Source organism: Zalophus californianus, chromosome 2 (genome assembly GCF_009762305.2).
Source record: "Zalophus californianus isolate mZalCal1 chromosome 2, mZalCal1.pri.v2, whole genome shotgun sequence".
NCBI lineage: Eukaryota > Metazoa > Chordata > Mammalia > Carnivora > Otariidae > Zalophus > Zalophus californianus.
In genome coordinates, this window is record NC_045596.1 from 137,971,871 (window position 1) to 137,999,577 (window position 27,707).

The 27,707-nt window shown below is 36.3% G+C and overlaps 1 protein-coding gene and 1 long non-coding RNA gene across 3 annotated transcripts in view; one reads left to right on the forward strand and one right to left on the reverse strand.

Annotated features, from left to right (window-relative positions):
• MARCHF1 (membrane associated ring-CH-type finger 1) overlaps positions 1 to 27,707 on the reverse strand; it is an 848,690-nt gene that overhangs the window by 122,070 nt on the left and 698,913 nt on the right. The window lies entirely within an intron of this gene.
• Positions 1 to 27,707, forward strand: part of LOC113924396 — a 191,578-nt gene that overhangs the window by 93,594 nt on the left and 70,277 nt on the right. The window contains exon 2 of the long non-coding RNA XR_003520659.1: positions 23,561 to 23,655. This is a non-coding gene — a long non-coding RNA (uncharacterized LOC113924396). The remainder of the gene's footprint in view (positions 1 to 23,560; positions 23,656 to 27,707) is intronic.

The window sequence follows — 27,707 nt, forward strand, 5'->3', positions numbered from 1 at the left end:
ATTAGAAATTCTATGCATGTGTTTTGGGCAGGTTAACAGATGACCTTCACTCTAGGGTGCTCAAATTAGACTCTTTTGGGGGGAAATTTTCTCAAATTAGTATCTTCAGCTATTTTCTCTGCTCCCTCAGTTTCTTAAAAATAAATCCTGCCAACTCTTGCATTGGCACATATAGCTGATGCCAGCATATTGGGACCAAGAGAGGAAAGAAGAGTCATCACCGCTCATGATGCAGACTTTACTTAAAGCATTTTTACAACAGTAACCCCATCCTTAGCTGAGTCTGATAATCCTAAATCCAGAATGCATGTGAATAATTTTGTGTTCTGCCACAGTTGGGAAGGGACAGTCATCCAGAAACTTGGGGCCCAGAAAAGATCTGCATGACTTTCTGTCTTCACATGCACTTTTAATCTAGTTTCTTTTTATTCACCCTAATTTGAACCTCATTTTTGTAGTATAGTTGCCTTTGATTCCTGGAATTCTACAGCATGAAACAATTGTCTTCCTGCTTCTTAGCAGCTGGCTTAGTTTTAGTTTTCCTTGTTATACTAGGTAAGTTACCACTCTCCTATCCGCAGAGTTACTCTTTGCTTTTCCAACTCCCATATTTTGTTATTGTTGTCTCCTCTCCATGTTTTTTTTTGCCTCTTTGTGTTTAAGCTTAAAAATTGTTTTGACTATATTTTAATGAAATTTCAAAAGAGAACATGTGTAAGTGTGTGTAATCCATCTTCCTGGTTTAATCAGAATTCCAGTTCTCTCTTCAGCCATGTCTGGTCTTTTGTTTAATTGCTTACTGAGTTTTTAAAAATACATTTGCTATATCTTTCATGTCTAGGATTTCTAATATTTTTTTCTAAATTACCTGTCTTTTTTCATGGTGTCCTGATATTTTCTTATCTTTGGATCCTTCTCTTATGTCTTTAATCATTTTAAACACACCATTTTAAAAATCTCTATTTGATTTGTTCAACTACTTGAAGTTCTTGGGGGATTTAATTCTGCTATTTGTTGGTGCTTGCTTATTCTTCCTCTTGTAGATTTTTCCTTGTGTTTTTTAAAAGTCTGAACTGGAAGTTCACCTTCACCAGGCTATAGTGTGTGAAAACTCTGTTCATCCTTCAGTGGGGAATATTCCTTCAGAGGCGATTGTGTTTATTTGTTAGGGGTTATCATTGGCCTGGAAAAAAGTATTTCTTAATTTGGAGGCTCCTAAATCATGCAGATAATACAAATTAAAGCCCCTAACTGGGATGTATTACAAATCTGTGATTAAATTTCTTAGAGGAAGTTTTTTTTTTTCCTTGTACACATGAATTCAGGCTAAAAAAAGAACAAGCATCTTCCTTTTTATCTCTCTATGTGGGTGGTTGGATTTCTTTTTTTTTCCCCCTCATAGGTATTTTTGCTGAAACAGTAGCATTTTAAAAGGCTTGTTCTTTTTTTTTTTTTTAAGGTAGCGGGTGGGGAATGTTTAATTCTACATCCCATGCGGGCCCATTGCCTGTTTTCTGCTCTGAGTGGGCCCTGACACTGACCTCATGATCACAAGCGACCAGCTCAGACTGCCACACTGTCAACTCAGGCTGTTTTCTCTGGTTTATGGTTTCCTCTTCCTTTCTGATTCCTGGAGATCTCTCTGCCCTTCTTGCTCATACATCTAAGTATTGGTCAGGATATTTATATTTTAACCCAGTATTTCTAAGTTTTAATATTAGGAGTTATTTCAGACCATCTTGTCTGCAACATTACTAGTCTCTAACCACCTTATTTCATCTTTGAAATTAACAGATTTTATAGGTGAGGAAGTGGAGGTTTGTGAAGCTAAATGATTAATCCAAAAGCAGGTCATAAGTGGCAGAGCCAGGGTCATCTCTTTCCTCATCCAGTGTTCTCTCCAGCATGCTGTGTTCCCAGGATTCTACTTCTAGAATCTTCTGATTTTAATGTACACCAATATATACAAGCTAAGGGTTCTGGACCCAATTCCAGTGTGTGCATGGATGCGTATTTGTGTTGAGGGAAAGGGATTTCCCTCACACCAAGAAGCAATTCTCCGACACAAGTTGGTGTCCTATAATTCTACTCAATTTTGACATTATCTACCTGGAGATGGCATCAGATTTCACAGGCCAAGGGCTGAGTCCTGCAAGACTGCCCCGGCTTTGATGCCAGTCGCAAGTCCAGCTTGTCACCCGTGTTTCTGATCAGAGGTTCCCACACCCCCTCTTTGGGTTTGATTAATTTGCTAGAGCGTTTCATACAACTCAGAAAACCCATTTACTCACTAGATTTCCAATTTATTAAAGGATAGAAATAAACAGCATGATGAAAAGATACATGGGATGAGGTCCTGAACAAAGGAGCTTCTGTCGTGGAATCTAGGGGCCCGGCATGGTGGTACCTAGAAACTTTCTGCTTCACCAACCTGGAAACTCTCTGAACCCCCTTCCCTCTTTCTGGGTTTTTATGGAGCCTTCATTATATAGACAAGAATGTTTAAATCACTGGGCATTGGTGATTATTCAACCTAGAGCCCCTCTCCCCTGCGTGGAAATCAGGGGGTGGGATCGAAAGTTCTAATCCTCTATCCGTAGTTGTAGCACCTGGCAACCAGCCCCCATTCTTAGATATTCCAAAAGTCACCTCAGTATCACACACTCAGATGTGGTTGAGGTTTGTTATGAATATCAAGATACTTTTATCAAGACACAGGAAATTTCAAGGGTTTTAGGAGCTCTGTGCCAGAACTGGGGCTAAAGACCAAATATATATTTATTATAAATCACAATGTAACACAAGCTCAAGCTGACACCTCTTATCATATATTCAGAAATAAGTATCAAGTACATAAAAATGAACAGAAGCTAAAAACCCTTAGGCTTTCATATTTATCAGCCTATCTTCCACTCTGCATCTTGCATTTCCTTTAATAATCTCTTGCTACTGGATTGTTCAGAACTTTGAGCCATCCACACAGCTAAGTCAAGGCCTCAACATACTTGCTAAAATAAGATAATGAAAAAAAACAACCAAAAACTGACAAAACACCAAACAGCTGACAAATGCAATCACCTGTGATATACGAATTTGCATTATTTAACTGGGGCTCCGACACTGAAAAATAAGTCAACAGAGTATTCTCACTACCTTATTTTTCATAGACAATGAACTTCAAAGCCATTTACAATGCTGAAGAAGTCTGACTAAAATGTTTTTTTAAATCTTATTTTTATTTATTTATTTATTTATGTATTTATTTATTTATTTATTCATGAGAGATAGAGAGAGAAAGAGAGAGAGAGAGAGGCAGAGGGAGAAGCAGGCTCCCAAGGAGCAGGGAGCCTGATGTGGGACTCGATCCCAGGACCCTGGGATCATGACCTGAGCCAAAGGCAGACGCTTAACCATCTGAGCCACCCAGGCGCCCTAAAATGTTTGTTTTATAAACCAAAAATAAGGAGTTTAAAGCAATGAACTTGTGTAATGCCATCTCTATTTGTCTCTTCTTGGTCAGAGATCAATGTACTCCTGTATTGAATAGTTACAGCTCATATGGAGATCTTACTGAGCACATATTGCTCAGTAAATTTCAAGATATATATACAAAAGATCAAGGTAATTAAAAGATTATTTTAAGATATAGTAATTGATCTATTTGTTAATGCATAGGTTCCATATCAATGATTTCCAAATCTTTAAAAAGGCAGTGAGGCCTCCTTTCCCCAAATTAATTACAAAGAACCCCTAAATATAAAACAGATTAAGGCAAAAATATTCTCTTTGAGGAAGGGGAGAAGACCTTTTCACCAGCCTGCCTTGTCTGTGCAGGATGTCCGGAGAACTCAGGCGTCCTCAGAAATAGTTACAAAACAGACCAAATTCAATATGGAGGTGATTTCCAAGTTTGAAATCATGTTTGAAATTTCTAACATAATGGAATAAAGACATATTCTATCTGTGGGGCCAATTCTTCCAGCAGGCACAGTAGGAAGAGGTCCTAGAGCCTGCAATATTTTTAAGGGCTCAAGGAAATATTTTGACTTCAATTTCTTTTAGAATCAGAAAAAAATACTATGATAAAAAATGAATGTATAATAATGAATAGAGACCACATTATATTAGTCCTTATACTAATATGGTCATAAAATATAATTTTATTTTTTCCAGGAAGGGACCCATCAAGGTAAAAGTGCCTTGGGCCCAGGAAAGTCATAATGCATGCTTGTCTATCTGTCCTGTTAGTTATTGGACATGATGCTATGGCCCTGACCCCAACTACCTTCTACAGAATTAAAAAGAATTGATTCCACTGCAAGTCTTAGTGTACAGGAAAATTCCCATGTCACTCTCGATGTCATAATATTTAGCAATACAGAGTAAAGTAACTGTACAGATACAAATTACCATGTGTTTAAATTGCTTAAAAGGTTCTGTCAAGGATACAATTGAAGGGAGATGCTGAAAATGCTGCCAAAAATAGAATAGTGGGTGAGAACCTTTAGCTGCAGTCTCTTCCTAAGAGGTTCAGATGCTCGTCTGACAGAGTGACTTAAGGAACTGTCCCCTCTTTCTATCTCAAAGAAATCCTCTCCAAAGTGCATTTTCAGGCAGTAAAGATGACTAATGCTGTTCTTCTTCTCATACCATAATTTACTTTTATTACAACAATTTTTATATGTGTGAGAGAAATTGTGTTCCCTTGCAGTTACTGCTTAGAGAGTGTATAACATTTAAAGAAAAAGCCCTGTTAAATAAACCAGCTTTGGGGCTTGAAAATTATTAAGGAGAAGTGTAAATTCATTCCCTTTATCCATCCTTTGCCCCTTTGTTGTGACATTTTCTTTCTTCCATGAAAAAGAATGTTGCAGCTGTAACTAGAAAATTCTCACCATTGTTGCCCTCTGCCTGAAACAGAATAAATCTGTTATAAACTTGCAAAGATACTTAGTATTTTATTGTAAATTGGTCTAAAAACATATTAAACTACTTTTTCATAATTAAAAGTTACCGGTTTTACTACTCCATGGGGCAAACTGAGACATTCTCTAAGAGGTGAGCCCTTCTGAATGAATGCTGAGGGGGTACCGTATCCAATGGGCTTGACATGGACAACACCCCCAGGCCCCTAAGGCAAACATTCATGTTTGTGCTGCATGCAAACACGCTCACTAAAAGCTCGCATAGTAAGTTAAAATGTCTTATTTTACTTACTTTACTGTGGAGCACTTTATACACATCATTTCAAATATTGGGAACAAATATTAATATATCAACGAATGACCCCAATCAGTATCTCTGCATCTATCTAGTTGTACAGTAAAGAACGGGGTGAAGCAGAGCATCTGAACCCCTTGTCTCTTGTAAGCCATAAAATATGTCATATGAAGGTGTCATTTTCTTTGATAAAGCTTTGGCCATTACAACACACAACTTTATTAATTTTGTCTATATCATGAGCTTCATCTTGTAGGTGATTTTGAAGAAATGATTAACATAACATAGTAAAAAAATAAAATAAAATAAAATGGAAAAAAAACAAGTGTTTTCCATTTTATTGCTTCTAACCAATTCTTCCTCTTTTTAGTTGCAACACACACACATACACATACCTCAAAATAAAACACTCTCATGATTTGTATCAGTGCTGTGTAAACTTTGCAGCAAGAGAGACTATTTTATGAATTTATTATCAGAAATTTGCCAAACAAGTACACTTTCAGATTTAGACCATTTGCATCTCCATAAATATAAAGCACTCATATTAAAAGTGACAGTCTGTTCTTCCTGAGTTGACTGCTATGCTTACCCTCAATAAATGGATTAAGCACCTATGGTGGTCTTCATTGTCAACTTATATATTTTTAGGGAGTGGTAGAATCAGATAAGAAGTGTCATGTCACAAGATACAATTTTCCGAATTTTCTTTTTTCGCTTGTTTTCATAGACTTCAAGGTTCTGCTTTATACTTCCTGTTTCTAACCACTGTTATTTGTTCCCATTTTAAGATATAATTTAAAAACAGTTTAAAATTCTACTTTGAAATCACTAAACAGAAATGACACAAATGCCACAAAACCCTGAATTTTTGGCATTCTTCTGTTATACTCAGACTCCATGGACTCTAAGTTTCCCGAGAGAAGGGACCACCTTTACTTTGTATCCATACACTGTCTTGTTGTTTAACTAATTTTTGGTGATTCAAATGGGAGAAGTTTCATATAAAAACAATTTGTTCAACACCTCATTTTTAAAGCCAGTAGTTTGTTAGGTGCAAAATACTTAAAAAAACAAACAAGCAAACAAACAAAAAAACAAAGCAGAACAAAAAACCAAAAACAACCCACTAATGTGAATACCTAAGAGACATTCTGACAAAGCACGTAGTAAGGTTCCTGAACACGGGGTGGTGGGGGAGGGGCAAGTTAAAGCTCTGCTGTAGAGTCACATGATCATAAACTACTCACATATACTTGGCAGAAGCTGCAGGGGCTGCTATCATAGAATTCACCCCAGGATTCTCTCCAACAAGAGAGAAGTATTACACTTTTCAGTCATTAACTACATATGATTTTCCTCCCGACACCACAGGCTTGAACAACAAAAATACCCCATAAACTAGAAGATGTTGAAAATAGTGTTCTACTGATTGGGTTATAAAATCTTTTATTGACATCAAAATATACATACTTAAAAAAAATGGGGTGGGGGGATGGGTTAGCCTGGTGATGGGTATTAAAGAGGGCACATTCTGTGTGGAGCACTGGGTGTTATGCACAAACAATGAATCATGGAACACTACATCAAAAACTAATGATGTAATGTATGGTGATTAACATAACAATAAAAATTTAAAAATATATACATACTTATTTTCCTTAATCTTCAAGTAAGATTGGAAATATGTGAGAAGCCCCTAGAATAATAGAGAATTCCTGAGGATATCTCTGTTAGTTTTAGGATATTTTATATGATTACACAGCTGCATGATGTCCATTACTTTAAAACTTTAAAATTTGATGGAAAAGTCCGTTTTTCATGGCCCTGCTTTTTTAAAAGCTTATTTTGGAAAGGCTTATGTTAGAGTGAATGTATACACAATTCCAATCACAATCTGCCCAATATTTTTTGTTAAAAACAATGGTGGCACTTTAGTGATTAAGCTACACTATTTATTTGACATAACATGTGACCAACTGATAAAGATCTTGTAATATCACTCAGTGTGGTTAAACAATTATAATTTGAAGAAACTTCACTATAGTTTTTCGGGTATATTCCGAACAGATCCAGATTTCCCAACTTCACCGCCAAGCTGGCAATGAATTAGTGAATTACATTCAGCCAAAGTGTGGAGGTCCTAAGCTCAGTGAGATTGGGCAGTGAGCCAAGTGCTGGTAATAAACAAAGTAAGTACCTGCTCAGGAATGGCCACGGTCTCACAAGTGAAGCAGATAGGCAAACAATTAATGTATATGTTGTGTTTTTGTTTTGTTTTTGAGAAGGGGGGTAGGGGAGAGGGAGAGAGAAAATCTTAAGCAGTCTCCATGCTCAGTGTGGATCCGAAGGCACGGCTCAATCTCATGACCCTGAGGTCATGACCTGAGCTGAAATCAAGAGTCTGACACTTAACAGACTGAGCCACCCAGGGTGCCCCATGTTGCTTGATATCAGTAGGATCATGTGTATTATGTAGAATAGCACAGAGCAATGACTAATTCTAAGAAGGAAGAGGAAGAGACAGAGGTAGAATGGACAAGGAAAAGTTAGAGCCTGTAACAAGTGAGGTGGTCTTAGGGAGACCAGGACCTTACCAGATACCTATTGAAGGAAGCCATATTGAATGAGGGTAAACCAGAAATTCTCTCAGGTTTCTATATATCTTTTAGAAACCAAGAAAATAAGCCAAAGGACACAGTTCTTAAAATCTCCTTCCCCACATACTTCTAGGTGAGAGACTTTTGGAATTGTTTTGGAAGGCAGAAGAGGAAAAGAAGTCATTATTCTTTAGAGGCTTTTGCAGCAAAATGTGTGGGCAGATCTGAGATTTACAGTGGCTTTCTGATGAGCTCTTGAGATCCACCCATTTCACTTCTGCAGACTGTGGTAGTTTGTGGAAGCTTCTGAGAACTTCCTGAGAACTGCAGCATCTTATGGAAAGCTTTTGAGAAGTCCTTCTTTAGTGTGCTCAGCTGAGCGCAATAATTTTCAGTGGTAGCTTCTCAGATCTTCAGATCCTCAGATATTCTAGGATTGGTATAAGCCCCCAGTGCTCATAAGAAAAGCTCTATATCTGGATGACAATAACTGCTCTTTTCTTGATTGAACCCTAACTTGGCTCTCATTTGATTGTCTTGTTTCCTTGTATGCCTCGTTATCTTTCGATGGACACTGTATTCACAAGATTACTTAGAAATAATTTGAGGAAAAGTGAGAATTTTCATCCCAGACACCTAGTATCACTAGTAATCCAGAATCTGATTAATTTATTCCAGGCATTAAAATGATTTTAAATGAGCTGCAGGTGCTGTGAGGTGTATCTGTTCCTGCTTACACTTAATCCTTGGGTTTAGTCTTAAAAGGCCACCAAAGCAGGGGACATTTACGAAGTCCCTGATTGTGCCAGTTCTGGACTCCTACTTTGGCTTCTCACATTCTCAGCGGCTTGGCTACTCTTGAAATTGGTAAATACCGCTCGGGAAAAGTAGTGTCAAATGCCAAACTCCCCAAACTCATAATTTTTATCTTCTATGGGTCTTTACTATTTTGTCCTTGTCATGTTAATTCTCCAAAGTCTTTTTTATAATTTTTCAGCTTTTCTAATTGTCTTTGGTGGCAGTAATGACCCAAATTAACTTGTTATTGTGAGATTTAAAGTATATTTCTGTAAATATCATTCATTAAACACAAATCTTTTATAAAGCGTAATAATAAATTTCAGTAGAATTAAAGAGATTTACATAAACACTTATAAAAGAAATGGGAAAAATTATAATCTTAGTATAAGGGCTTTTCTAAGTCAGACATAAAAACTAGAAGCCAGAAAGAACAAAGAGAGATCTTACTATATACAATTAATATTTCTGTACATTAAAAAATAAATTAAAAGACAAGTCGTAGACTGAGAATAAGTGTTTGATACACACAGAAGAGAAAATTATTTATATTTATCACCATTTACTCTCTCAATTGCACTTATATTTTAAATATTCTTACTTTGTACTTTGTACATTTCCTTTATATTTTCTTTTGGTTCAGCTTATTTTCTCTATAGCTTCACTTCCATGCTTTATGGATTTAAAGACTTCTTATTGCCCATTGAAGATGTAGAATACTTTCATAAAAAGATTATTTATTAAGTCAGTGAACATTTATTGAATACCCACTATCAGTCATACAAATGTTTTAGGAGCTGGGGAGACAATGGTTAACAGGAAAGATAAATGTTCTTATTCTGTTAGTCAGTCACTATAAGGGTTTTCTTTTTCTTCTGAATCTTCAGGTGTTTCCATTCTATTGTTCTGTGGTACCTGACAATTATAACTTTCATTTTTGTTTATTAATCTTCTAACAAGAGGGGAACTAAGCAGACCTAGTGTATGCCAATGGGAAGACCATGAGATTATCTTTGACTTCATCCCTACTGGTTCACTTGTTTGCTATCCATTTAACTGGATAGAGTATGGAAGATGTAGCTCCTTGCCCAGTTTCCTGGTTTAGCAGTTGAATGCATAGGGGAATGCTCCCAGAGCTACTAACTAGACTTATAAATGGATGAGGTAGATGAAAAAACAAAATTGCTATTTATTGTTACAAAGACTCTTGTGTCTTATCTCTTCTTATGGCTATAGCCATTTCTCTGTAAATCTCCCTTTCTGTTTTCTGGGGAATGCAATTACCAACAAGATATACAAAGGCAGAGGGGCCCTGGGGTGGGGCAGTTGGTTAAGGGCCCAACTCTTGGTTTCTGCTCAGGTCATGATCTCAGGGTCCTGAGATCCAGCCTTGTGTTGGGCTCTGAGCTCAGCGAGAAATCTGCTAAAGTTTTCTCTCTCCCTCTGCCCCTCCTGGTGCTCGTTCTCTCTCTCTAAAATAAATAAGTAAATGTTAAAAAAAAAGGTTTGGGCGCCTGGGTGGCTCAGTTGGTTGAGCGACTGCCTTCGGCTCAGGTCATGATCCTGGAGTCCCGGGATCGAGTCCCACATCGGGCTCCCTGCTAAGTAGGGAGTCTGCTTCTCCCTCTGACCCTCTTCCCTCTCGTGCTCTCTCTCTCATTCTCTCTCTCTCAAAAAATAAATAAAATCTTTAAAAAAAAATAAAATAAAATAAATTTAAAAAAAAGGTTTAATTGAGTGGATCAGTACTCTGGCTACTTCAAAAAGCACAGCACTCATGGTAGAAGGATAGCTGTCAAGATTTTGCTTTAGTAGAGACTTCATATTTTGAATTAGGGCTCCAGTGGGGGAGAGTCTAAGAGTTATCTTACTTTCAGCAAAAACACAATGCAAGTCTTTCACCAATTGCGTTTTTTTTTTTTTTTTTTGTATGACTCTATTCTGGTAGTTTTTTTGTATGTCTTTGTACTTCACTTGTAAGTGGTGTTGGGGTGAACCGCATTAGAGGCTAACCAGATGCCATTTTCCCTCAAGGGTTAATTTTTTAGTTCAGTTTCTAATGCTACATTTTCTCATATGTATTTTACTGGTATTTATCAGCGATGCATTGGTATTTAAATATACACATGTTAGGTTTGCAAAACTCTGAATGATATATAATCAAGTAGGTCATGACATAATTTCATTCTTTATACAATTACATATTTATGTAATATCTTTGTGGCAATTTTATTTGAAATAAGAAAGGTGTGAATTTTTCTAAAAATACAAATGAGAATAAGAAGTATTTTTCTAAAGATCATCAACATATTTTTAAACTTTTATTATTCTCTTTTTAAAACTTACTTTTTTCCTGTATTTCAGAAGTAATTAAAGTTTATTGTTCAAAGAAAAGAAGAAAATAAAATTTGCCTGTTTTTCATCACATAGCATTATCAGGGTTATATATACATTTGCTTTGTTTACTGTCCATTGTTATTTATACAAAGAAGACTAAGTTCAGGTTGAGGGGTCTCCTCCTAATTTCAGATCTGTCACTAACTGTATGACCTTGGGGAGGTATCTTAACTTCTCAATGCCTTAATTGCCTCATCTGTAAAAATGGGGAACCACCTTATAGGAGCAGGAATTGAGAGAAAACATGGAAAGCTCTTTAAAGTTTCCTGAAACACAAAAAAGCACTTTAAAAATGAAGCTATCCTTATTTGTTATTTCCTTGTTAAAAATGAGTTAAACATTATGTTTATAAAATTTTTTATACTTAATAACATCATGTAAGCATATAAAATGCTGTCCTATAACAATTTCAATGGCTGCATAATACACACTTTTTTTGATGGGTTTTAAACTTGTTACTATTATATACTTTATTAGTCTCCTATGGCCGCTTTAACAAATCACTACCAATTTAGTGGCTGAAAGTAACCAAATTTATTATCTTACTGTCCTAGAGGGCAAAAGTCTAAAATCAAGATGTCAGCAGGGTTTTGTGCCTTCTGAAGGCTCCAGGGCAGAATTCATTTCTTCATCTTGTCCACCTTCTAGAAGTTACCTGCATTTCTTGATTCATGCCCCTTCTTCCATCTTAAAAGTACATTCATGTCAACCTCTGGTTCTGTTGTTACATGTCCTTTTTCTGACTCTGACTTTCTGGCCTCTCTCTTACATGAGCCTTTGTGATTACACTGGGTGCACCCAGATAATCCAGAATAATCTTCCCATATCAAGATCCTTATCTTAATCACATCTCCAAAAATCCCTTGTCATGTAAGGCAAGGTGTTCACGAGTTCCAGAGATTAGGGCATGAACATCTTTGGAGGGCCATTATTCAGCCTACCATACACATCAAGCTAAAATAAACACCTTTAGAGAAACTAATGTGTGTGTTCTCCTTCATTATTTTTTAGAATACATTTCTAGACATAACTTACTGGTTAAATGACATGTCCACTTAAAGATTTTCGCTCAATATTGCCCTATTTAACATGTAGCAAAAGCCTAATTGAATAAGTATTACTCAATCCAAAAATATTGTATTAATTTACATTCTGACTAGGATTTTATGACAGTTGCATTTTATTTTAATGTTTAGTATTGGAATTTCCAAACTTTTTAATTATCTTAACAGTTGGCTTTTAGTTGTTCTTTTTCTTATTTGTTTAGTCAGTGTTCAGTAACAAAAATAGGAATTTCCTAGGTTTTTTATACTTAAGCAAAATTCTAACAGAATAAAAACATCTCATTAAATAAGATTTCCTCCCTTAGCAATTGTAAAATAACTATTCCATGAAATGTAGGTGGAAAAAATAAGCTATTGCAACACATAAAAAAAAGAAGAAATAAACCTATGATTTCCTAGAGAAATCATAAGCAACATAGAAAAGGCACAGGTGTTTAATTTTTTTAAAAGTGTTTGCCATATGCCACAGACTTTGAAATATTATGTATTACTTTTGGAATCTGTCATGAGTGTAATTTATGAATTGGATTTGGAGAAGGAGAACAGTATTGACTATCTCAAAGTAATGTGAGGGGAAAAAGACAAAAAACAAAAAATCTTCTACTTCTGTCATGATGGTAAGCTAGCCTGGGTTCCTAGCCGCTTCTTCAAAATCAAACTTGGAAAAACCAAAGATGAGAGAAAGAAACATGAATTACAGGAGTTACCTAAATAACAGTCTGACTTGATCCACCACTAGGAGGCTGCACAAGGCCTTGAACTGTGAGTGTGGGAAGTGGTAAGACGAAGTCCTTGGGATCTTTCAAGTTTTTTTTTTTTTACTTCTCCCCTCATCGCCTTCAGACAACCATTGTTTTCATTATCCAACTCATTATCAATTCTCAATGATTTAAGGTACAACTGGGGCCTAAACACAGAGTAACACAAACAAGGAAATGAGAGTAATGAGCTGAAGAGCAGATGGAACAAGGGGAGCTGGTCAAGCGCCCTCACACTTTGCAACACCTCTAGTCTCTCCTTTTCTAAATCCCCCGGGCAGTTAGATTATCGATCTTCCTCAATTTACGAGGAGCTTCCGTCTAATAAAATAGAATGTAAGGCAAAAATATCACATTGGTACACAAGGATGTTCTATATTGGAAAAGAAAAAGTAGAAAAAGAAGGCATGACATTTTAAACATATGTGCACCTAAAATACAGACTCAGAACACATAAATCAAAACTTTTAAGGGATAAACAGATAAATTAACAATAGTCATTTGAACTTAAAAAAAAACCCAATGGAACAGATCAATGAAACTTTGAGCTGGTTCTTTGAAAAGATCAACAAAATTGATAAACCTTTAGCCAGACTCATCAGAGAGAGAGAGGGGACTCAAACAAAATCAGAAATGAAAGAGGAAAACTAACAACTGACCCTACAGAAATATGAAGAATTATAAGAGAATATAATGAAAAATTTTATGTCAAATTGGACCACCTAGAAGAAATGGATGAATTCTTAGAAATGTATAACCTCCCAAAACTGAATCAGGGAGAAATAGAAAATTTGAACAGACTAATTTTCAATAATAAAATTGAAGTAGTAATAAAAAAACTCCTAACAAACAAAAGTCCAGGACCAGATGGCTTCACAGGTGGAATCGACCAAATATTTAAAGAAGAGTTAATACCTATTCTCAAACTATTTCAAAAAACAGAAGAGGAAGGAAATCTTTCAAATTCATTCTATGAAGACAGCATTATCCTGATAGCAGAACCAGATAAAGACACTACTTAAAAAAAACAAAATAAACACAAAACTGCAAGTCAGTATCTCTGATGAACATAGATGCAAAAATCCTCAACAAAATATTAGCAAACCCAATTCAACAATACATCACGAAAATCATTAACCACAATCAAGAGGAATTTATTCCTGGGATGCAAGGGTGGTTCAATATTTGCAAATAAAGCAAGGTGATATATTACTAAACAAGAGAAAAGATGAAAACCATATAAGCATTTCAATAGTTGCAGAAAAAACATTTGACAAAATACAACATCCATTCATGATAAAAACCCTCAACAAAGTAGGTTTGGAAGGAACATACTTCAACATAATAAAGGCCATATATAAAAAATAAAAACAAAAACAAAAATAAAAAAACCCCACAGCTAACCTCATACTCAATGGTGAAAAATTGAGAGCTTTTCCCCCAAGGTCAGGAATAAAACAGGGATGTCCACTCTCACCACTTTTATTCAGCACAGTACTGGAAGTCCTAGCCACAGCAATCAGAAAACGAAAAGGAATAAAAGGTACCCAGATTGGTAAGGAAGAAGTAAAACTTTCACTATTTGCAGATGACATGATTATATATATATATACATATATATATAATAATCCAATTAAAAAGTGGTAAAAGACATGAACAGACATTTCTCTGAAGAAGATATACAGATGGCTGACAGACACATAAGAATGCTCAACATCACTGATCATCAGGGAAATACATATCAAAACTACAATATCACTTGACACCTGTCAGAATGGCTAAAATCAACAACAGAAGAAACAACAGATGTTGGTGAGGATGTGGAAAAAAAAACCCTAGTGCACTGTTGGTGGGAATGCAAACTGGTGCAGCTGCTGTGGAAAACATTATGGAGATTCCTCAGGAAGTTAAAAATAGAACTAGATGCTAGATGCTAGCATCTAACAATTGGACTACTAGGTATTTCCCCAAAGAATACAAAAATACTAATTCAAAGGGATACATGTACCCTGATGTTTATTGCAGCATTATCTACAATAGCCAAATTATGGAACCAGCCCAAGTGTCCACTGACTGATAAATGGATAAAGAAAAGTGTTTATATATACACAATGCAATATTACTCAGCCATAAAAAAGAATGAAATCTTGCCATTTGCAACCACACTGACGGAATTAGTATAGTGCTAAGTCAAATAAATCAGCCAGAAAGACAAATCCATATGATTTCACTCATATGTGGCATTTGAGAAACAAAACAAATGAGCAAAGGGACAAAAAAAAAAGAGAGAGAAGCAATCCAGGAAACAGACTCTTAATTACAGAGAACAAACTGATGGTTATCAGAGGGGACATGGGTGGGGGGTGAGGGAAATAGATGATGGGGATTAAAGAGTGCACTTGTGATGAGCACTCGGTGTTGTATGTAAGTGATGAATCTCTATATTGTACACCTGAAATTAATATTACACTGTGCGTTAACTAACTGGAATTTAAATGAAAACCTAAAAAAAGGAGACAAACCAAGAAACCAACTCTTAACTACAGAGAATAAACAGATGGTTATCAGAGGGGAGGTGGGTGGGGGAAATGGGTGAATAGGTGAAGGAGATTAAGAGCACACTTATTTTGATGCACACCTAGTAATGTATAGAATTGTTGAGTCACTATATTGTACACCTGAAACTAATATAACACTGTATGTTAACTATAGTCAATTTAAAATTAAATAAATAAATAAATAAATAATTTTTAAAGAACATCATTTGCTATTTTACATATCCTTCTCAGAAGCTGCAATCAAGTAGACAAAAAAACAAGCAATCTATTCCCCACACTGAATCTAGAAAAGTATTTTTTTAGATGTAATTTAGGTTATGTCATTTTCTTACTGTAATCCTTCTATAGCTTCCCATTATTCTTAGAAAAAAGAATCCAGAAAGTTCTACAAGTCTCTGGATGATTTGGTTTATGATTTGTTCCCATCTTATTTCATTTTTTCTCTATGTTATTTAATACATTTTTACCAAACTAGCCTACTAGTACTTGGAAGATGCCAAGCTCCTTCTTGTCTCAGATTTTGGAGTTTACCGTTTGTTCCCTGCTACAATAATCTTTCTTTTTTTTTTTAAGATTTTATTTATTTATTTGACAGAGAGAGAATGAGAGATAGAGAGCATGAGAGGGAAGAGGGTCAGAGGGAGAAGCAGACTCCCTGCTGAGCAGGGAGCCCGATGTGAGACTCGATCCCAGGACTCCAGGATCATGACCTGAGCCGAAGGCAGTCGCTTAACCAACTGAGCCACCCAGGCGCCCCTCTACAATAATCTTTCATTTATGTCTAGTGCCTTTGTATCATTCAGGTTTCTTCTTACAGTAGCTCTTCCTCAGAAAGGCCTTGTCTATTCATGTTACATAGAAAACAAGCAATTAAGCAAACAAAAAATAGTCCCCCCACCCCTAATTTTCTATGCCAACTCTGTTTCTTGAGCACCTGCCACCATAGGAAAACACCATCTTGTTTACGTCTTTTCTTGTCTACTGTTGGTCTCTCCCTTTAGTGTGACAGCTCTTCAAGACTAAGACTTTTTATTTACTTCATGTTCCCACACAGCAGAGTGCCTGCCACACATTGCATACTGATATGTTACTGAATAGGGAAGCATGATGGAGAGGAAAAAACATGGCCTTTGGAATCCCAGATTTCCACCGTGCCTCACGGTATAACTTTGAAACTCTTCTGGCTTCAGTTTTCTCATCTGTAGAAAGTGTGGTTTTTAACAAGCAGGCTAGGTTGTAGGGATGAACTCATTTCTGAGTTAATTCATGTGAAAAGTGGCCAGAATGGTGCATACTGTTTAACAGATAAATTGGTGATGGTAATGAAGAGGATTGGGTTTTTGAACCCTTTTGCCTTAGCTCAATTGCCCTTGATGCAGAATTATTAGTACAATTGCAAGCTAAAACTGCCACAGTAGAATAACTTGGTTCTCTGCCTTTCCTTATGTCTTACAGTAAAACATGAGTGTTACATTCAGGTCAGAAAACCACTTGAACTTTATTTTGATTATTATGACAATGTTATCAGGCCTGCCAGATTAAAGCAATCGCCACCTCCATATTGTTTCTACACTCAGGCAAAGTGGATGGTATGCATTATGATTAAATAACACAGAACCTGCTCTGCCACTTGCATAGAATTAATTTTGGTATAGCTTCCATTTCATTAAAGAAACACTTTAAAACAGGTCAAGTGTAACCAAGACTAAATTGAAAATGCATTATTCTATTTTGGTAGGCCCTCCAAGCGGATACATATTTAATGCAATTTTTTGAGGAAGTTCAAATGTCAGGCCGACTCCTTTAAGGAAACAAATGTCTTAAGTCTCACACTAGGTAATTTTAGAATAAACATTCAGTATGTCTCTTCCACTATCCTGGAGCACTTCCTGTACAGAAAATAAGCTGTTTGTGGGAGTTATGTGGAATAGAGTTGACAGCACTACACTGAATACTGTTCTCTTTATTGTCTGTGTCTCTTTGGGGCTTACTTTATGCTTTTAGGAATACCTTAGATTTTTCTACATCTTTATTCACGGTATTGGATTATTGGAATTATGGAAGTTTAACGAAATTTGGTCCATGCCTTGTTGTTTATCCACATATTAATAGTCTTATTTATCAGGTTGTTCAGTCAGCAAGATAACCACAGTGACTTTTAACTCTTCCCTAAGTGTAAAAGCAGCTCCTTTTAGATAAAACCACTTTCTGCAGTAAATACCACTTAAAAAATGAACATTTTCTTTCTATAGCTCTGCTGACTTTTCAAAACTGATTGCATGGACTAATGAGTCATATACAACAGGGCATTAGCATCTGGCACTGTGGTGTGGGATCTGGGCAGAGGAATTAAGTCGTACAGTGGAGTTGTGAGTGTGGCCATAAATTCCTTTCCTTCCTGCCAGAGTGCTTTGGGAGAATGTGAAATGAGAATTTCTGTGTCATGAGTTGCAAAAGATCATTGGATTTTCTAGTAATACTTTCCCAGATTTAAAGACACCCCAAATTGATAATTTTCCAAGAAAAAGGTCTCTGAGTGTATACTGATATGTCTATTCTTTTCTTATGGCCAGATCACTCTGCCTAGGGTGTACTGACATTTAGAAAACCCCAGACTGCCTGAACCCTGTACCTTCCCACTCTTGTCTCCTGTTTAGCGGTGAACAGCAGCACATGCCCCACACATTCATCTCTTTTAACATGTATTCATTTATTTGAGAGAGAGAGAGAGAGAGAACCAGCAGAGTGGGGCAGGAGCGGCAGAGTGAGAGGGAGAAGCAGGATCCCCATGGAGCAGGGAGCCTGATGAGGGGCTCCATCCCAGGACCCCGCGATCATGACCCGAGCTGAAGGCAGACGCTTAACCGAATGAGCCACGTAGGCGCCCCTATCTCCACTTCTTAAACTCCCATGTTTCACTTGGGGAAACTGCCATTCCCTTTTAACTGATCTCTTGCTGTTGTCTCTCTTTCTCTAAATTGATCGATTGATCAACCTTCTTTCTATAGTGCTCTTTCTAAAACTCAGATCATCTCACATTATTTTCCTGTTTTAAATCATTTAATGTTCCCCATAACGTCATTCTAAAGCTCTATTTCTTTTTTTAATATATCTTATTTTATTTAAATTCAATGAATTAACATATAGAGTATCATTAGCTTCAGATTTTTTTTTTTTTTTTTTTTTTTTGTACAGCTCTATTTTTTAGGTTAATCCAAAGCTCTGGCATGATCTTACTCCTTTTACCAGTTCCAACCCTGTCATCCCTTCAAATGTAACCACTGACTTCAAACTACTAGCAGCTCCAGAACATGTCATGCGTGCTTTTTTGTTTCTCTATGGATCTGCCCCTGTTGTTCCTACCTTCCTTTTAATTTAATTCTTACTTTACCCTTTACTGGGCCGAAACTACTCAGAAAGGCTTTTGGGATCCATATCCTATTTTGAGTTCCCCTTCCTTGTGAAACTATAAAATCTTCCTGGTGTCTTTATCATAAAACTCAGGACATTTTTCCTGTAGTTGAAGATAGCGAGTGCTTGCATGTTTGTCAGACTTAATAATCTTTTCTTGGTATTAACCCTCCCTAAACTCTCTGAGGAACTGTGCTCTCTAGAACACCACCCCTTCCCTAAACATTCTCTTTTTTGGTGTCCGTCCCGGCTCACTCAGCACTCACGGTTGCTCCTACCTCTTTTGCTACTTCTGGTGTTCTTCTAGGGCTCCTTGCCATCCTTCTTCCTCTGTGCAACTAGGAGTGTTTCTTGCAGCTCTATCTTTAGACTTCTGATCTTCTTTTCATACATTTACTCCCCATGAATATGATTTCTTATATTTAGAAACAACACCTCTGTGGGATAAATCCCGAATCTCTATTCTCAATCCAGACTATACTCTAAGATGTTCCACTATCACTTAAAATTCCTTCCTAATATCTATCAAAGCTGCCATTATGTATTTGCATGATTTTATGATTGCCCGAATAACTCATTACACTGTAAATTTCATGGCTTGCCGTTATTTTCCCTGTGCCTGGCACTATGTCTTTTATATCCCCCCCACATATATATACATATATATATTCCTTAGCCGTGAAAGTACATCTTATTCCAAACAATATATATATTTAATTGTATGTATATTTCATTTATTATAATATATGAAATCAATAATTACTTGCTGAATAGATGAATAATAACCAGATGTTATTGAGACTATGCTAAATGGGACTATTTTTGTTTCTGAACTACACTTTAGAAATGTAAACAGTATTCCCATATTTTTATTTTATATTTTAAATTTTAATTCCAGTATAGTTAACATACAGTTTTAAAAAATTTCTTATTTTATTTTAACAAAATCCCCATATTTTATTTTTTATTTTATTTTATTTTTTTAGAGAATGGGTTCTTTTTTTTTAAGATTTTATTTATTTGACAGAGACAGAGATAGCAAGAGCAGGAACACAAGCAGCGGGAGTGGGAGAGGGAAAGCAGGCTTCCCTCCAAGGAGGAAGCCCGATGTGGGACTCGATCCCAGGACCCTGGGATCATGACCTGAGCCGAAGGCAGACGCTTAACTACTGAGCCACCCAAGCGCCCCCAAATCCCCATATTTTAGAGGGCTGTGTGTTTATGCTAAGAGATGGCTCCTGAAAACTAGTTTTGTGACATTTCTAGACCCTCAAGCATCTTCAGGCTATGTAGAGAAGGAAAGAGCAAGAGGAGAGAAGTGCTATTCAGTGTGGTTCAAAGGACGCTTCCATTGACCTCGAGCCAAATAAAAGGAGGTTTAGGAAAACGTGGAGAATTCTCAGACTGGCAGGTGCAGTGGTGTGCAGAGTGTACACTGCCCTCTAGCGGTGTCATTCTCTTTACAGGCATCACAGTTCAGTATAGTAAAACGATTTTCAATTAAGTGACAGTAAAATATTTTGTTCTGATAAAATCAGTATATATTACGATAATTTTATGATAGATGGAAATATAATATCGTGGGTAAGTAGTACCTTTTTCTACTTTTCACAAAGGTGACATAGGGACTGGTGGTCGGCCTGAGTTTGATATTTACTGTCTAGATTTTGGAAGCTATAGAGATTACTGACTTTCTCACCTACAAAAATTTAAAGAAATTACCTGAATCTGGGCACTACTGCAGAGTGGGGCGAGAATACTAGTTGGAATAAGATGTATTTTCACAGCTAAGGAGCAAGAATTCATGTTTCCTTTGGGCCTTAAGTAGTCTTAAAAGAAATCAGGTCTTCCAGCTAGGACAAAGTGACCTTAATGGAAAAAGTCTGTGTGTATGGCTTATGATGTCTTAGTAACAAATTATCCCAAAATGTAGTAGATTAAAATGGTGACATTTATTTTGCTAACAAATCTGCAATCTGGACGGGGCTCAACAAGGAAAACTCTCTCTGTTTCACTTTGTGAAAACTGGGGAGGCTTAAAGCCTGGGGAAAGAAATCACATGGAAGCTCATTCACTCACTTGTCTGCCACCAGGGTTGGGAAGACTCCAACCGCTAGGAGCTGGAACAGCTGAGGCTCCTTGGGCATTTCTATCTCTGTGTGAGCTCTCTGTGTGCACTTTCTACCATGGCGGCTTCCGGACAACCAGTATTCTCACATTAATGTCAGGGCTTTCAATGAGTCTGTCATGAGAGATGACTAACCAGAAGCTTATTATGACCTAGCCTTAAAAGACACACAGTATCACTTCCACCATGTTTAACTGATTGAAGAAATGACGAAGGTCCACCTAGGTTCAAGGGGAGGGAACATAGATCCTTCTTCTTTAGAGGAATGTGACTGTCACATTGTAGGAAAAGCATGTGGCATGGGCTATATATCAATGCAACCGTAAAATGAGCTTTAGAGCGATCACAAGGTATCGATTACAAAGTATGTTGCCAGTGTCAGGGAGAATTCCAGTTTAGGAATTCTCCAAAAAAACCTGCTACAGATGCACAGGTTTCCTTTCTCAAAGGAAAGCCAGCATTTGGGTATCTGTCATATCAAGGATTTCAATGTCAGATTATGAAAGCACCCCCATTTGTTCTTTTTACCAGGCTGGAATCTCTCAATAAGATTCATCTTTTTTTTTTCATCTCTTATTTCCAGTTGTTAAACGTAACTCATTTGTTTATGTTAAATATTAATCATGATCAATACTTCTTCTTTGCCACTGTCACTAACTTCTCCAGATACTCAACAGTGCTTATCCAGTTTACTATAATGTCTCTGAGCATTACTTTCTGCTCCTCCAATCTATCCTACATATTGCTACCACTGCTTTTATTTTTTCTGGCATCTTATGAAAATTTTCAAATATACATCAAAGCTGAAAGGATTATACAGTAACACCAGTATACCAATACCCAAATTTCTAACATATTGCTAATTCTATGTATTATATATTAATTTACTTATACATCCCTCTATCCATGCACAAATCCATCCTATTTTTATGATTCATGCCAAAGTAAGTTGCATACAAAAGTACACTTCATTCCTAAATAATTCAGAATGCATATCATTAACTAGCATTATTTGTGTTCAATACTTTTTCAAGGTAGGATTATGTGTATGTTTTAAATACACCATGTGACAGGCTTAACAATACATTTTTTTAAATGCCATTTTTATTATGCCTTTCCCCTTCCTAAGAAACCTGAGTGGCTTTCTACCATCTATCAAATTAAGCCACCCCAAATCTTTTCTTAATACAACCACATCAATTATCCAATTGTTTTTGAAATCACTTCCCTTTCCTTCTATAGTGTGAGGCCTACATAATCTGTGATGGCCATTCACACTTCGTGTGTGTCACATGAAGACAAGTCAGAGAGGACAGTGAGAAGGGTCTGGCACATTAGACTGTGGATAAGTAACCCTTTGAGTACAACACCTAGGTTAAAAATCCAGGTACTACCACTAACTTGTTTTGTGATTTAGTGTAAAGTATTTAATCTAAAACTTAGTTTTCTAATCTTTAAATTGTAAACCTATCCAAAAAAGTTCCTGTCAGGGTTAGTAATAAAAGGGGTACAAGACCAATTAGGGTGCTTGACACATAGTACATGCTCAAGAAACGACACACAGCAAGTGCTCATGAATATTGATTAATATTAAGAAGACATAGTAAAGGTCACCTCAAGAAACTTAAAATCCAATCCTGTATTGTAGTAATAAGAAATAATTTTCAATATAAAACAATTTCTTACCCCAGATGTAATATTTATCTATCTATCTATCTATTTATTTAGTTATTTATTTATTTATTTATTTATATTTTAATTTAAATTCAATTAGCCAACATACAGTACGTCATAGTCTCAGATGTAGTGTTCAATAATTCCTCAGTTGCATTTTAAAAAAACCCCATAATTTTACTATGTATTAAGCAGCAAGCAAAGCTTCTCTTCATACTCGGGCAGAAAGACCTGTGTATTAATTACATGTTATTCTATTCCTCATTTCGATTTGCCTGTGAGGGAATGAACCTGTAGAGGATAAAGTATGTGGAGAAGTGGATGGATGGGCCACATTTCTGTTAATATTTTTCTTTAAATTTCCTTCAAGTACCCTGAATATATATACTCACTGAACTATTTCTATCATAAGGTCTGACTTTCTAAATACTACATTGAAAAACCCTTATCTCCTGGGTTAGATGTTGAGCTCAGTGCTTTACACATAGGTTTTCAATAAACTTGAAGTGTAATTATTGTCATCATATTTGTCCATTTAGGAGAAAAAAGCAAGTCAAAGACTCAGGTGACATAAGAAAAATGCTCTTTTATACAGTGTATGCTCATGTACAGAATAAGTCTGCCTTTAAATTTCACTGCAAATAAACCTATGAGTATGTTTTTTTTTTCCTCAGATGAATTATTTGCAGAACCATTCAATAACTTCTATTTTTACCACTTTTAGCCATCTTGTTCTGTTTTCAGAACAAAGATGTTTTCACAGAACCAAACTCTTCCATTAGAAGCCTTTCCAAACCATGTAAAATTTACTCTGCAGTACCTGGATTAGACACCTGCAAATTTGTTAGCTTTTTGGTGTATATATTTTGTCCAGTTTTTAGGATGGGCAGGCACAAAAAGTAATCTTAGTATTCTGTTTTTTCTTACTTCAAACAAAATCATCTTGACATAGAAATGCCAAGTTGGGGAATCAAGAAAGCACTTTATATGGAACAGTAATCACTGGGTTACCTAACACCTTCTCCAGTTCAACGTACATTACAAGAGGTAAGAAGCTATGTTCCTTTCACCTACCGCAGAACAAGAACAAAGGATATGTTTGCTGTGTAAATAAATAAAATACTAGTTTACTGTAATTTGGTCAGCAGAAATTTTCCTTTTGGCTGACTCAAGACCTATGGTGAGCCAAAGAGTAATTAATTGTTCTACTTTCATTTCTAGAGGTAAAAATAAGAAGTTACGAAGTCTGAGAATTTCAGTCTGTTGTGAGGGCACGCATGATGTTTATGGGTTTATGGATGTAGAAGTTCCTGTCATTCATCCTTTCTTTAGTGGCAGCAAGAAAAATGTATTTGTATAATCTTTCCCTTTCTTCACTTCAGCACCAAGATAAGACAAAAATGATGCAAGTGGTTATTGAATTTCTTCTTAAACTGGTGCTATTTATAAGTCACTATTCCTTCATAAAGCTTTGATTATAAATTTCAGTGAAATGTGAATCAAATGAGGGAATACATGATGTATCTCTGCAGTAATTAGTGAGATAGAGATTTGACAATTACCCAGCTAATCTGATCAACAAAGACAGTCAAATTGGGTAGTTCAAGTCTCAAAGTGGATTTATTTGGCCTAGTCAATCCAAATTGACTGTACACATTAATTACATTAACCACACAGCTGCCAACATTCTCCTCACTGTAGGATACATGGAAAGAGCTCAAAAACAGGGGATGATGAAGGACACTGAAAGGAAACAAACGGTAGCACGTAACCAAGTAAAATGGAGCTGGGAGAAGCAAAAAGAAACCCCAGGATTTAACTGTAACCTGAAAAAAAAAGAAAGACAGAATCAAGGCCCTAAAAAAAATTTAAAAAGACAACTAATATCCAATAATACAAGAAATAATAGAAAAGGAGAGAAACAGTAAGAGATGTTGGTGTAACCCTATGGAAAATATATCAACATATCATCTTTTGTGTTACTAGGTTAAAGATGATCAAAAACTCTGACTTCTTTGGTTTTCAGTGATAATCTTCTGTTTACTTGTAGTATTTGAACTAGTATCTCCAATTCCTTCACTGATCAATCTTTAGAGTTGCTGGCACAAAATGTAGCTATTGTCAGGAGTGGGGAAATCTACAAAATTAAGTTATTCCCTAAAATAAAATCATGGGTGAAAAATTCAAGGGTGCAACTACCCAACTACCATGTTAGATAATATAACTTTAAAGAAATTTTGTATAGTTTATTGATATTAATGATATTCAAAGAAAAGAAACACCAATTTGGCTTCCAATCAATTTTTCTTGTATTAAATGTTTAGTTAAAGAAATTCAGAGGAAGGAAGTTATAACTGCTTAGAGTATCAACAGACAGCATTCATTTCTCTTGCTTATACCATCTTCTATCCCCAGCTCCCAACATTCCACATTTCATGGCTAGTTAGACTTTAAATGTATGCTTTTATTTCATCAGATATTCATTACACTGAAATATATGAGTGTCTGCAAAAATTAGAATTAAATTAAATGCAATCATCCTCATTTAAAACAAATATTTTCCATTGGAAAAGAAACTACCACTGCAAGGTTGCTTTTTTGTTTCTGCTCTGGATAACAGTTGATCAGTGGTGAGAGATGATTCCCACCCCTGGCACCACAAAAGCACATGTTATTCTTTCCCTTTCAGAATTATCATGGGAACCAAATACTGGCCCACTTTTGTTTTATGATCTGGTCTGGAAAAGCAAGTTCCCACATGACAACAGTATTGCAGTCACAACAATTACAGCTGTGTCATTAATTCCTGGGGCTCATTCATGATCAATACTTCCTGATCCTCAATATTTCTTGTTATGAGAATATTTCCTTAAGTCAAGCAAAGCTGACTTGGCAGGAATCAGGTTTTAAGAACTTGCAAATTGACATTTTAGGTAGTATCACATATTGCCCAGGTTGGGATTACTTTCCTAGGTGTTTTGAAATATCCAGGTACCATTTACTTATTTCTTTCCACAGAGGAGTTTAACATCTTTTCTAGAGCAGCAGTGTCTGTCTGATAGAACATTTTGTGAGGATGGAAACATTCTATGTTGTCCAATGTGGCAAGCACTAACCACCTGTAGTTACTGAGCACTTGAATGTGGCCAGTGCAACTGTAGAAATTATTTTTAAATTTTATATAATTGCAATTCATTTAGATGTAAATAGGTACAGAGATGGGAAGAGAGTGAAGGAGTGAGGCACTTGCCTCAGGCACAAAATGTAGAGAGCACCAAAATAGTCAGTAAGCAAGAGAAAAGAAAATTGAAAGCAATATTTAAAAAAAAAATAATGCAAAAAAAACCCATGATGAAACATACGAAAGCTTTCAACAAATGCGAAACCAGTATATACAGATGTTTTCTTTTGCCTCTGGCTGCACATGGCCTAACATAGCCCTGATCCTGTTTTTATTTAAAATGTTGTTATTTTATTTATCATGGGGTTTTTGCAGGACATTTGATTCCTAAAGTATTGCATTCAAGTTTATCTTGATTACTGAGTTTTTTGGTACTCCTTTAAATTTTGTTTCTGAGCCTAGTGCTTCACTTATTTCACCCTAGTCCCAGCCCTACATGAGAGGCAAGCCCAAACTGGAAGATAGCTGACACAGTCAAGTTGCTATCAAGTGGCCGAATGGTCTTCTTGTAAATGCTACTAAATCGGGGGGGCTCAACATCAGTGTCTGCTTTGACAGGTTAAGTATTCATTCAGTGGTGGGGGTGTTTATTCACCCTGAGTAAGGAAGAAACCATGGTATTGTTGTCCATGCATAGCCTCCTTCACTGACAACATGGCTCCTCCTTTTAGGGCCCTGGCATAAGAATGGGGAGCTCAGGACACAGGCTGGCTGAAATCCACTTGGTAAGAGATCCTTTCCACCTGATTATTCAGTGCCTCTTCTGCAATAGATCCTCCTTGGTCCTTATTAAAGTGTGTTTTTTAAAAAAATGCTCATGTGAAGAGGGCACATGATGCTATAATGAGAACAGGGTGTTACACACAACTAATGATCATTGAACACTACACCAAAAATAAATGATGTACTATATGTTGGCTAATTGAATTTAAATTTAAAAAAAATTCTCATGTGTTATGTATATGGTGTGAAAGGCCACTCTTGACTTAGAAAAAAATCTCTGAAGAAGGAGACAGGTGGTGAATGATCTGAAAATTCAAAGAAGTGGGGGAGGGTGGCTGGTATTAAGCATTTGGATGGGATCAATTGTACCTACTGTAAACACTTATAGTTCTATCTATCTTATGTGTATGATAACAGGTTCATGCACTGGCCTGGTCCAAGGATCTCTGCTCTTTATATCCACACATTCCATGTAAGAGCATACATTCTAATGCTAACAAAACAAAACAGGCTATATTCATTCATTCGACACATATTTACTAAGTGTATACTACTTATCAGTCACTTTTCTAGGTGCTGACCAAGCAGTATTGAACAAAGAAATAAAGTTCTTGTTCTCTTAGAGCTTAAATTAGACAAATAGGAAAATATATAAAATTACAGATTATAATAAAATCCTTTTAAAAATACAGGAGGAAAGGAGATGGGTCCTCACTGACAAGGTGGTATCTAAATAGAAACGTAAAACAATGTAGGCAGCCAATCATGCAAACATCCAAGGAATGAGCATTTTGAGCAGCAGGAGCCTGGAGGGTGAATGCCTTGCAGCAAATCCTTGTGTTTGAGGAACAGCAAGAGGTCAGCGTGTCTGGAGCTGAGTGACTTGGAGGGAGAATGATAAATACAATTAGAGAGAGAGTGCAGGGCCAGGTTAGGGCTCCTTGGCCAATGAAAGGATTTATGTTTTACTCTGAGTGATACAGGAAACCACTGGAGGGTTTTTAAACAGGAGCAAGGCACTATCTGATTCATATTCACAAAGAATCGCTTTGCCTGTTGTGTGAAAATAGACTTGAAAGATATAAGGGTGATCGTGTCCCCATTTAATTTCTCAGGCTGTTCCCTGAAATAGAAACCTGGGTGGGTCGGGCAAATGACGTAGACAATGGCAAATGTAACCAGGCAGTAGCTCTAA